Source organism: Arachis hypogaea, chromosome 11 (genome assembly GCF_003086295.3).
Source record: "Arachis hypogaea cultivar Tifrunner chromosome 11, arahy.Tifrunner.gnm2.J5K5, whole genome shotgun sequence".
Taxonomy (NCBI): Eukaryota; Viridiplantae; Streptophyta; class Magnoliopsida; order Fabales; family Fabaceae; genus Arachis; species Arachis hypogaea.
The window spans coordinates 81,535,771-81,549,035 of NC_092046.1; positions in this window are offsets into that span (position 1 = coordinate 81,535,771).

The window sequence follows — 13,265 nt, forward strand, 5'->3', positions numbered from 1 at the left end:
TTTAGATCTAGTTTTACTCCTCCCCTAGGTTTTCTCTCTAGACATTGATAGTTCTTAAGATTTTAGTTTCTCTAGCTTTTTGCATTGGGATATTGAGAAGAGTTATCACCTCATCAAGACTTCGTCATTCTAGTTCGTTTTCTTTACTTGGCTTACTCTTCCATGTTCTTTGCTTTGTTTAATTTTACTATTGGAATATTTTTAGGATTATTTAATACAAGGATCATTTTTATTTTTAATTCACTATTTTAATTTTATTTACAATGTCTTTCTTTAATTCCTTTTCATATGCTATGAATTTTACCTTTACAATGAGTGAGTAGTTCCCTAACTTGATGGGGAGTTGATTGAAAGGAACCCTTGAGTTGGAAGATTCAAGAGAAAGATTGTAATTGGGTTATTGTTTGTTTGCTTTCTAATTCCTGACACCAATCCTCCCAAGACTGGATTGGGACTTGTGGATAGAACAGTATTCCAACTTGTTTTACCTTCCTTTACTTAGTAAAGGATAACTAAACGAAATAACTCTCAATTGTCAATTAATCTTAAGAGTGTTCCATCAAGAATAGGGCTTCCATGTAATCAACTCCCAGTCAAGGCTTTTATTTACATTATTCAATTTCATCAATTTAATTTCCTGTTTACTCAACTCAAACCTTTTCGAAAACATCTGATTAATAAAATAGCACCCTTTCCTGCAACTCGTTGGGAGACGACCTGGGATTCATACTCCCAGTATTTTAAATTTCAATTTTGTGTGACACCTTTCTAAATTGAGCGGTGGATTTCTGGCGAGTTAAGAACTATACTTGCAACGCATATATTCTAATAATTTTTAATTGACCAATTTCTGCCCGCATCACCACCACATGTAAATAATTAGAATTTTTCTTATTAAAAACTCGAAAAATATTGCCTCCTTATTCTAAAGAAAATCTGCTATTTTATTCATGTTTAATGATGATGAGAAAAATAAATTATAGCTTAATTGGAGATAAAATCAAAATATAAATACTAATTACTACTATCATATATAACTTCTAAGGTAAAATTCAAATAAGAACAATTATCACAGAGTTAAGGCTAAGATTAGAACTCAACAACCTTGAATTTGGGAGGTGGATGCCTCTTTAGTCTGTGGAGTGCTTGGCCCTTCAAGAGATAGTTTCTGACGCTTTAATTCCTTCAGTTTACGCCCTTGCTCTTCTTGTTCTCTAAGCAGTTTGCAGAGCATGCTGTTTTGATTTTGCTTTTCTTCCTTCAGTTGATCTACAGCTTCTTGCAACTTGGTGACAGATGCTTCTAGGCGCTCCCAATATTCAATTTGAGGGATTTCCGGGAGGAAATCCTGTGCTTTTCTCTTGATGGGGTCGTCCTGCACTTGTTGTCCTTCCATAGACTTTTTGGTGATTGGTTGCTCAACTGAGATATACTTATCTACTCCCATTTTTATCCCAGCATCTTTACATAACAGAGAGACTAAGCTTGGATAGGCCAATTTGGCATCTTTGGAGTTCTTGTTTGCAATTTTGTAAAGCTCACAAGCAATCAGCTGATGAACTTCCACTTCTTTTTCCAGTATAATGCAATGAATCATCACTGCTCTTCTGATGGTGACCTCAGAGCGGTTGCTAGTGGGCAAAATAGAGCGCCCAATAAAGTCCAGCCAGCCTCTGGTGACTGGTTTGAGATCTCCTCTCTTGAGTTGGTTCGGGGCACCCTTTGTGTTGGTTGTCCACTTGGCTCCAGGGAGGCATATGTCCTCTAGGATTTTATCCAAGCCCAGGTTTGATCTCATCATTCTCCTATTGAAGGAGTCAGGGTCATCTTGCAGTTGAGGCAGCTTGAAGATCTCCCTTATTTTGTCAGGGTGGGTGTGAACAATCTTCCCTCTGACCAGAGTTCTATAGTCATAGAATGCGGTTCCAGCTATTATCTGCCTGTCCATCTGCCATAGATTAGCGTAGGATTCCTGAACCATGTTTTTTCCCACCTTTGTTTCAGGATTAGCTAAGACTTTCCAGCTCCTGTTTCGGATTTGCTCTTGGATCTCCGGATATTCATCTTCTTTCAGATCGAATTTAACTTCTGGGATCACTGACCTTAGACTCATTATTTTGTAAAAATGGTCTGAATGTTCTTTGGTTATGAACTTCCCTTGATTCCAAAGTGGTTTTGGAATATTCTCTTTCTTGCCTCTTAAGTTGGTTTGTTTTCCCTTAGGAGCCAGGATCTTAGTGGGTATTGGTTTAGTGATCACGGATAAACACACCAAACTTAGAGGTTTGCTTGTCCTCAAGCAAAATAAAGGAAAGGAGAGGGAAAGAGGGAGAGCCAAGCGCAACTTGTGGAGGAGAGGGGGAGAGGCCGAACCAAAATTTAAAGGGAAGGGGGTGGGTTTCGAAAATTATTTGAAAAAGATATGATAGAAAAAGTGATTTGGAAAAGATAAGTATGATAGGAAAAGATGTGATTTAAAATTGAAAAGATATGAAAGATATTTGAAAAAGATAAATCTGGATTTTGAAAAAGAAGATGTGAAGATTTGAAAAAGATATTGATGAGTTGAAAAGATTTTAGAAGGAAAAGAGATAGATTTGTTTTGAAAAGGATTTGAAAATAATTTGAAGAGGAAAAAGGGTTTATGAATTAAGATACATTTGATATCTTTTGAAAAAGAATTTGAAAAATTAGGATTTGTAACATGTTTGTGCAAGAAATCATGAATTGAAACATAAAAAATGGAAAAAATTTGAATTGAAAATAAAATTGCCTACTCCCCACAATCCTGGCGTTAAACGCCCAACTGCTGCATGTTTTGGGCATTTAACGCCCAGTTGGTGCTTGGTTTGGGCGTTTAATGCCCAGCTGTTGCTTCTAGCTGGCGTTAAACGCCAAAAACCCCTTTGTCACTGGGCGTTTTTCTGAACGCCCAGGATGCTGTAAATCTGGCGTTAAATGCCGAGATGGCTATCTTTACTGGCGTTAAACGCCTAGTAGATGCTCCTTTTGGGCGTTTAACGCCCAATTGTGCCTCTTACTGGCGTTTTCTTGCCAGTGAGCTCCTTTTTCCTGTTTTGTGCTCTGAATTCTTCGGTAACCCTGTGGACTTATGCAATTGATTCTTTACCTTGTTAATATTAAGCTCATATATTTCAAATATAAATAAAATGAAGAATAAAATAAAATAAAATAACAGAAAAAGTTTTGCTAATGGCTGGGTTGCCTCCCAGCAAGCGCTTCTTTATTGTCTTTAGCTGGACCTTACTGAGCTTTTAATCTAGCCTCAGCCTTGAGCACTCTTGCTCAACATTTCCTTCAAGATAGTGCTTGATTCTCTGTCCATTAACAATGAACTTCTTATCAGAATCAATGTCTTGAAGCTCCACATAACCATATGGTGATACACTTGTAATCACATATGGTCCTCTCCACCGGGATTTCAGTTTCCCGGGGAATAGCCTGAGCCTAGAGTTAAACAACAGAACCTTTTGTCCTGGTTCAAAGACTCTAGGTGACAGCTTTCTGTCATGCCACCTTTTCGATTTCTCTTTATAAAGCTTGGCATTTTCGAAAGCAGTGAATCTGAATTCCTCTAGCTCATTCAGCTGGAGCAATCTTTTTTCTCCAGCTAATTTGGCATCAAAGTTTAGGAATCTGGTTGCCCAGTAGGCCTTATGTTCCAGTTCCACGGGTAGATGACAAGCCTTACCATACACAAGTTGGTATGGAGAGGTCCCTATAGGAGTCTTGAATGCTGTTCTGTAAGCCCACAGAGCATCATCCAAGCTTCGTGCCCAATCCTTTCTACGGGTACTTACAGTTCGTTCCAGGATTCTTTTTAGTTCTCTGTTAGAAATTTCAGCTTGCCCATTTGTCTGTGGATGATATGGAGTCGCCACCTTGTGGCTAATCCCGTACCGGACCATGGCAGAGTAAAGCTGTTTGTTGCATAAGTGAGTGCCCCCATCACTGATTAGTACTCTAGGGACACCAAACCTGCTGAAGATATGTTTCTGGAGGAACTTCAGCACTGTTTTAGTATCATTGGTGGGTGTGGCAATGGCCTCTACCCATTTTGATACATAGTCGACTGCCACCAGGATATAAGTGTTTGAGTATGATGGTGGGAAAGGTCCCATGAAGTCAATTCCCCATACATCAAACAACTCAATCTCCAAGATTCCCTGTTTAGGCATGGCGTAACCATGAGGCAGATTACCAGCTCTTTGGCAACTGTCACAGTTACGTACAAACTCTCGGGAATCCCTATAGAGTGTAGGCCAGTAGAAGCCATATTGGAGGACCTTGGTGGCTGTTCGCTCACCTCCGAAATGGCCTCCATATTGTGATCCATGGCAATGCCATAAGATCCTCTGTGCTTCTTCTCTAGGCACACATCTACGAATTATTCCGTCTGCGCATCTTTTAAAGAGATAGGGTTCATCCCACAAGTAGTACTTTGCATCAGTAATTAATTTTTTCTTTTGTTGCCTGCTGTACTCCTTGGGTATAAACCTTGCAGCTTTATAGTTTGCAATGTCTGCAAACCATGGTGTTTCCTGAATGGCAAACAAATGCTCATCCGGAAAGGTCTCAGAGATCTCAATAGAGGGGGGGAACTCCCCTTCTACTGGTTCTATCTGGGACAGATGATCAGCCACTTGGTTCTCTGTCCCTTTTTTGTCTCTTATTTCTATATCAAGCTCTTGCAGAAGCAACACCCATCTTATGAGTCTGGGTTTTGAATCCTGCTTTGTGAGTAGATATTTAAGAGCAGCATGGTCAGTATACACAATCACTTTTGATCCTACTAAGTATGATCTAAACTTGTCAATGGCATAAACCACTGCAAGCAATTCTTTTTCTGTGGTTGTGTAATTTTTCTGGGCATCATTTAAAACACGGCTAGCATAATAAATGACATGCAGAAGCTTGTCATGCCTCTGCCCCAATACTGCACCAATGGCGTGGTCACTGGCATCACACATTAGTTCAAATGGTAAAGTCCAGTCTGGTGCAAAAATAACTGGTGCTGTGACCAGCTTAGCTTTCAGAGTCTCAAACGCCTACAGACACTCTGTGTCAAACACAAATGGCGTGTCAGCAGCTAGCAGATTGCTCAGGGGTTTTGCAATTTTTGAAAAATCCTTTATAAACCTCCTGTAGAATCCTGCATGCCCCAGAAAGCTTCTGATTGCCTTAACATTAGCAGGTGGTGGTAATTTTTCAATAACTTCCACTTTAGCTTGATCCACCTCTATTCCCTTGTTTGAAAATTTATGCCCAAGGACAATTCCTTCAGTCACCATAAAGTGACATTTTTCCCAGTTTAAAACTAGGTTGGTCTCTTGGCATCTTTTCAGAACAAGTGCTAAATGGTTAAGGCATGAGCTGAATGAGTCTCCAAATACCGAAAATTCATCCATGAAGACTTCCAGAAACTTCTCAACCATATCACAGAAGATAGAAAGCATGCACCTCTGAAAGGTTGCAGGTGCATTACACAGACCAAAAGGCATTCTTCTGTAAGCAAATACTCCAGAAGGACATGTGAATGCTGTTTTCTCTTGGTCCTGAGGATCTACTGCAATTTGGTTGTAACCTGAATAGCCATCCAAATAGCAGTAATATTCATGACTTGCTAGTCTCTCTAGCATTTGGTCTATGAATGGTAAAGGAAAATGATCCTTTCTGGTGGCTGTGTTGAGCCTTCTGTAGTCAATATACATGCGCCACCCTGTAACTGTTCTTGTAGGAACCAGTTCATTTTTTTCATTATGAACCATTGTCATGCCTCCCTTCTTGGGAACAACTTGAGCAGAGCTCACCCAGGGGCTATTAGAAATAGGATAAATAATCCTAGCCTCCAGTAATTTGGTGACCTCTTTCTGCACCACTTCCTTCATGGCTGGATTTAGCCGCCTCTGTGGTTGAACCACTGGCTTAGCATCATCCTCCAATAGGATTTTGTGCATGCATCTAGCTGGGTTTATGCCCTTAAGGTCACTTATGGACCACCCAAGAGCTGTCTTGTGTGTCATTAGCACTTGAATTAGTGCTTCCTCTTCCAGTGGGTTTAAAGCAGAGCTTATGATCACTGGAAAAGTGTCACCTTCTCCCAGAAATGCATATTTCAGGGATGGTGGTAATGGCTTGAGCTCGGGTTTAGGAGGTTTCTCCTCTTCCTGAGGAAGTCTCAGAGGCTCTTTCAATTCCTCTGAACCCTCCAAATCAGGCTGAACATCTTTAAAGATGTCTTCCAGCTCTGATTCGAGACTCTCAGCCATGTTGATCTCCTCTATCAAAGAGTCAATAAGATCAACTTTCATGCAGTCTTTTGGTGTGTCTGGATGCTGCATGGCTTTGACAGCATTCAACTTAAACTCATCCTCATTGACTCTCAGGGTTACTTCTCCCTTTTGGACATCAATGAGAGTTCGTCTAGTTGCTAGGAAAGGTCTTCCTAGAATGAGAGTAGCACTCTTGTGCTCCTCCATTTCCAGCACTACAAAGTCAGTGGGAAAGGCGAATGGCCCAACCCTGACAATCATGTCCTCAATCACGCCTGATGGGTATTTAATGGAGCCATCAGCAAGTTGGAGACATATTCGAGTTGGTTTAACTTCTTCAGTTAAACCAAGCTTTCTGATAGTGGATGCAGGTATTAGGTTGATGATTGCCCCAAGATCACATAAAGCTGTCTTGGTGCAATTACCCTCTAATATGCATGGTATCAGAAAGCTCCCGGGATCTTTAAGCTTTTCTGGAAAGCTTTTCAGAATGACTGCACTGCATTCTTCAGTGAGGAGAACTCTTTCAGTTTCTCTCCAATCCTTCTTATGACTCAAGATCTCTTTCATGAACTTGGCATAAGAAGGTATTTGCTCAAGTGCCTCTGCAAACGGAATCTTTATTTCAAGAGTCCTGAGATAATCTGCAAAGCGAGCAAATTGCTTATCCTGCTCCTCTTGACGGAGTTTTTGAGGATAAGGTATCTTGGCTTTATATTTCTCAACCTTAGTTCCTGCAGGTTTATTTCCTACAGAGGTGGTTGGAGAAGCCTTTTTAGAGGGGTTGTTATCAGCACTTGTGTATGTCTGATCCCTCACTGGCATTTGAATGCCAGAGTTAGAAGCTGGATTGGCATTGGACGCCAACTCCTTACTTGTTCCTGGCGTTTGAACGCCAGAACTGTGCTTCCATTGGGCGTTTGACACCAACTTCTTGCTTGTTTCTGGCGTTTGAACGCCAGAGTTATTCCTCTCTGGGCTCTTACTGTCCTCTGAGGGATTTTGGATAGCAGTTTGTTCATTTCTTGGCTTCCTGCTGCCTTGAAGTGAGGTATTTAATATTTTCCCACTTCTTAATGAAACTGCTTGGCACTCTTTTGTTATTTGTTTTGATAACTGTTGTTCTGTTTGCTTCAACTGTACCTCCATATTTATATTAGCCATTCTTGTGTCTTGTAGTATCTCCTTGAATTCGGCCAGCTGTTTTGTTAGAAAGTCTAATTGCTGATTGAATTTAGTAATTTGTTCTGTAGGACTGATTTCAGCAGTTACTGTTTTAGCCTCTTCTTTCATGGAAGATTCACTATTTAGGTACAGATGCTGATTTCTGGCAACTGTATCAATAAGCTCTTGAGCCTCTTCAATTGTCTTTCTCATGTGTATAGATCCACCAGCTGAGTGATCTAGAGAAATTTGAGCTCTCTTTGCAAGCCCATAATAGAAGATGTCTAACTGCAACCATTCTGAAAATATTTCAGAGGGGCATTTTCTTAGCATCTCTCTGTATCTCTCCCAGGCATCATAAAGAGATTCATTATCTCCTTGTTTAAAGCCTTGGATGTCCAGCCTTAGCTGTGTCATTCGTTTTGGAGGGAAGTATTGATTCAGGAATTTTTCTGATAGCTGTTTCCATGTCCTTATGCTAGCCTTAGGTTGGTTATTTAACCACCTCTTAGCTTGGTCTTTTACAGCAAATGAAAATAGTAATAATCTGTAGACATCCTGATCTACTTCCTTATCATGTACTGTGTCAGCAATTTGTAAAAATTGTGCCAGAAACTCTGTAGGTTCTTCCTGTGGAAGACCGGAATACTGGCAACTTTGCTGCACCATGATAATGAGCTGAGGATTCAACTCAAAGCTACTGACTCCAATGGAGGGTATACAGATACTGCTCCCATATGAAGCAGTAGTGGGGTTAGCATATGACCCAGAGTCCTTCTGGACTGTTCATTTCCACTTAGGTCCATGATGGAGAGAAGGGAATTGATGTGAATTGCAATTAAAATATATTTTTATTTTTATTTTATAAAAAGAGAACGAATAAAAAAATGAAATAAAATAACTAGAAATTAAATATAGATTTCGAAAATTAAGAATAAAAATTTTTAAAACTAAAATAATTACTTAATTAAGAAGATTTGAAAAACTTTGGATATGATTTTTGAAAAAGATTTTAGATTTTGAAATAGAAATCTGAATTTTAAAAGCAATTTTCGAAAATTCAATTTAAAATAGAGAGAAAAGATATTTTTTTTATTTTTGAATTTTATGATGATAGAGAAAAACACACAAAAGACACACAACTTAAAAATTTTAAGATCAAAACACAAGGAAGACTCAAGAACACCTTGAAGACTCACAAGAACAACAAGAACATGAAGATAGAACACCAAACTTAAAATTTTTAGAAAACCAAAATGAAATTTTCAAAAACTAAAGAAAAATCAACAAGAGAACACCAAACTTAAAAGTTTGGCACAAGATTTATTCAAAGAAAAATTATTTTTGAAAAATTTTTAAAAAGAAGATAGCCAATTACCAAGAACATAAGTACAACGCTCTAGCCAATTGAGCTATAAATTTAACGTGTTTTAATAAGGTATTTAATAAATAAAGATTTTTTTGAAAATTGATATTTTGAAAAAACATAAGAAAAACAAGAAAAGATACAGAACAAGAAAAACTAAAGATCAAACAAAGAAAATAAACAAGAATAACTTGAAGATTAAGAAAGAACAAAGAACACAAATTCGAAAATTTAAAAGAACATAAAAACATGCAATTGATACCAAACTTAAAATACGAAACTAAACTCAAACAGAAAAACTCAATTTTTAGCTTATAAAAATTTTCGAAAATAATTAAAAAGAAAAAATAAGGATTTTCAAAAAAAATTCAACCAAAAATAATAATAGAAGACTCTAAACCAAAAAAAAAAATTTTTCCTAATCTAAGCAACAAAATAAACCGTCAGTTGTCCAAACTCAAACAATCCCCAGCAACGGCGCCAAAAACTTGGTGCACGAAATTGTGATTCACACTTTTCATAACTCGTACCACTAACCAGCAAGTGCACTGGGTCGTCCAAGTAATACCTTACGTGAGTAAGGGTCGAATCCCACGGAGATTGTTGGCTTGAAGTAATCTATGGTTATCTTGTAACTCTTAGTCAGGATATCAATTATATTTATCAGTTTGAATTGCAAAAAATAAAAGAGCATGAAATAAATACTTGTTCTGCAGTAATGGAGAATATGTTGGAGTTTTGGAGATGCTTTGTCTTCTGAATCTCTGCTTTCCCCCTCTCTTCTTCTTCATGCACGCAAGGTTCCTCCTATGGCAAGCTGTATGTTGGTGGATCACCGTTATCAATGGCTACCATCCGTCCTCTCAATGAAAATGGTCCAGGTGCGCTGTCACCGCACGGCTAATCATCTGTCGGTTCTCACTCATGTTGGAATAGGATCCATTGATCCTTTTGCGTCTATCACTACGCCCAACTCTTATGAGTTTGAAGCTCGTCATAGTCATCCAATCCCTGAATCCTACTCGGAATACCACAGACAAGGTTTAGACTTTTCGGATTCTCAAGAATGCTGCCAATGGATTCTAGCTTATACCACGAAGACTCTGATTAAGGAATCCAAGAGATACTCATTCAATCTAATGTAGAACGGAGGTGGTTGTTAGGCACACGTTCATAGGTTGAGAATGGTGATGAGTGTCACGGATTGGAAGCATGCCATTTCGAGTTCTGTAGCTCCAGAAAATCCACTTTGAGTGCAGGGAGGTCAGAATCCAACAGCATCAGCAGTCCTTTTTCAGCCTGAATCAGATTTTTGCTCAGCTCCTTCAATTTCAGCCAGAAAAATACCTAAAATTACAGAAAAACACACGACTCATAGTAAAGTCCAGAAATATGAATTTTTGCCTCCCAACAAGCGCTTCTTTAATGTCCTTAGCTGGACCTTGCTGAGCTTTTAATCTAGCTTCAGCCTTGAGCATTCTTGCTCAATGTTTCCTTCAAGATAATGCTTGATTCTCTGTCCATTGACAATGAACTTCTTATCAGAATCAATATCTTGAAGCTCCACATAACCATATGGTGATACACTTGTAATCACGTATGGTCCCCTCCACCGGGATTTCAGTTTCCCGGGGAATAGCCTGAGTCTAGAGTTAAACAACAGAACCTTCTGTCCTGGTTCAAAGATTCTAGATGACAGCTTTCTGTCATGCCACTTTTTTTATTTTTCTTTATAAAGCTTGGCATTTTCGAAAGCTGTGAATCTGAATTCCTCTAGCTCATTTAGCTGGAGCAATCGTTTTTCTCCTGCTAATTTGGCATCAAAGTGTAGGAATCTGGTTGCCCAGTAGGCCTTATGTTCCAGTTCCACGGGCAGGTGACATGCCTTACCATACACGAGTTGGTATGGAGATGTCCCTATGGGGGTCTTGAATGCTGTTCTGTAAGCCCACAGAGCATCATCCAGGCTCCGTGCCCAATCCTTTCTACGGGTATTTACTGTCCGTTCCAGGATTCTCTTTAATTCTCTGTTAGAGACTTCAGCTTGCCCATTGGTTTGTGGATGATATGGAGTGGCTACCTTGTGGCGAATTCCATACCGAACCATGGCAGAGTAAAGCTGTTTATTGCAGAAGTGAGTGCCCCCATCACTGATTAGTACTCTAGGGACACCAAACCTGCTAAAGATATGTTTCTGGAGGAACTTCAGCATTGTCTTAGTATCATTGGTGGGTGTGGCAATAGCCTCAACCCATTTTGATACATAGTCAACTGCCACCAGAATATAAGTGTTTGAGTATGATGGTGGGAAAGGTCCCATGAAGTCAATTCCCCATACGTCAAACAACTCTATTTCCAAGATTCCTTGTTGAGGCATGGCGTAACCATGAGGCAGGTTACCAGCTCTTTGGCAACTGTCACAATTACGTACAAACTCTCGGGAATCTTTATAGAGTGTGGGCCAATAGAAGCCACATTGGAGAACCTTGGTGGCTGTTCGCTCACCTCCAAAATGGCCTCCATATTGAGATCCGTGGCAATGCCATAGGATCCTCTGTGCTTCTTCTCTAGGCACACATCTACGGATAATTCCATCTGCACATCTCTTAAAGAGATAAGGTTCATCCCACAAGTAGTACTTTGCATCAGTAATTAGTTTTTTCTTTTGTATCCTGTTGTACTCCTTGGGTATGAACCTTGCAGCTTTATAGTTTGCAATATCGGCAAACCATGGTGCTTCCTGAATGGCGAATAAATGCTCATCAGGAAACGTCTCAGAGATCTCAAGAGAAGAGAGGGGCGTCCCTTCCACTGGCTCTATCCGGGACAGATGATCAGCCACTTGGCTCTCTGTCCCTTTTCTGTCTCTTATTTCTATATCAAATTCTTGCAGAAGCAATATCCATCTGATGAGCCTGGGTTTTGAATCCTGCTTTGTGAGTAGATATTTAAGAGCAGCATGGTCAGTATACACAATCACTTTTGATCCTACTAAGTATGATATGAACTTGTCAATGGCGTACACCACTGCAAGTAGTTCTTTTTCTGTGGTTGTGTAATTTTTCTGGGCATCATTTAGAACGCGACTGGCATAATAAATGACATGCAGAAGCTTGTCATGCCTCTGTCCCAATACTGCACCAATGGCATGATCACTGGCATCACACATTAGTTCAAATGGTAATGTCCAGTCTGGTGCAGAAATGACTGGTGCTGTGACCAGCTTAGCTTTCAGCGTTTCAAACGCCTGCAGGCACTCTGTGTCAAACACAAATGGCGTGTCAGCAGCTAGCAGATTGCTTAGAGGTTTTGCGATTTTTGAAAAATCCTTTATAAACCTCCTATAGAATCCTGCATGCCCGAGAAAGCTTCTGATTGCCTTAACATTGGCAGGTGGTGGTAATTTTTCAATTACCTCTATTTTTGCTTGCTCCACCTCTATTCCCTTGTTTGAGATTTTATGCCCAAGAACAATTCCTTCAGTCACCATGAAGTGACACTTTTCCCAGTTTAAAACTAGGTTGGTTTCTTGGCATCTTTTCAGAATAAGTTTCAGGTGATCAAGACAGGAGCTGAATGAGTCTCCATATACTGAGAAGTCATCCATGAAGACTTCCAGAAATTTTTCCACCATATCAGAGAAAATAGAGAGCATGCATCTCTGGAAGGTTGCAGGCGCATTACATAGCCCAAAGGGCATCCTTCTATAAGCAAACACTCCGGATGGACATGTGAATGCTGTTTTCTCTTGATCCTGGGGATCTACTGCAATCTGGTTATAGCCTGAGTAGCCATCCAAAAAGCAGTAATAATTATGACCTGCTAGTCTTTCTAGCATCTGGTCTATGAATGGTAAAGGAAAATGATCCTTTCTGGTGGCTGTATTGAGCCTTCTGTAGTCAATACACATGCGCCACCCTGTAACTGTTCTTGTAGGAACCAGTTCATTTTTTTCATTATGAATCACTGTCACGCCTCCCTTTTTTGGGACGACATGAACAGGGCTCACCCAGGGGCTATCAGAAATAGGATAAATAATCCCAGCCTCCAGTAATTTGGTGACCTCTTTCTGCACCACTTCCTTCATGGCTGGATTTAGCCGCCTCTGTGGTTGAACCACTGGTTTGGCATTGTCCTCCAATAGGATTTTGTGCATGCATCTAGCTGGGCTTATGCCCTTAAGGTCACCTATGGACCACCCAAGAGCTGTCTTGTGTGTCCTTAGCACTTGAATAAGTGCTTCCTCTTCCTGTGAATTTAAAGCAGAGCTTATGATTACTGGAAAAGTGTCACCTTCTCCCAGAAATGCATATTTCAAGGATGGTGGTAGTGGCTTGAGCTCGGGTTTAGGAGGTTTTTCCTCTTTCAGAAGAAAGTTCAGAGGCTCTTTCATGTCCTCTGAATCCTCCAAATCAGGCTGAACATCTTTAAAGATGTCTTCC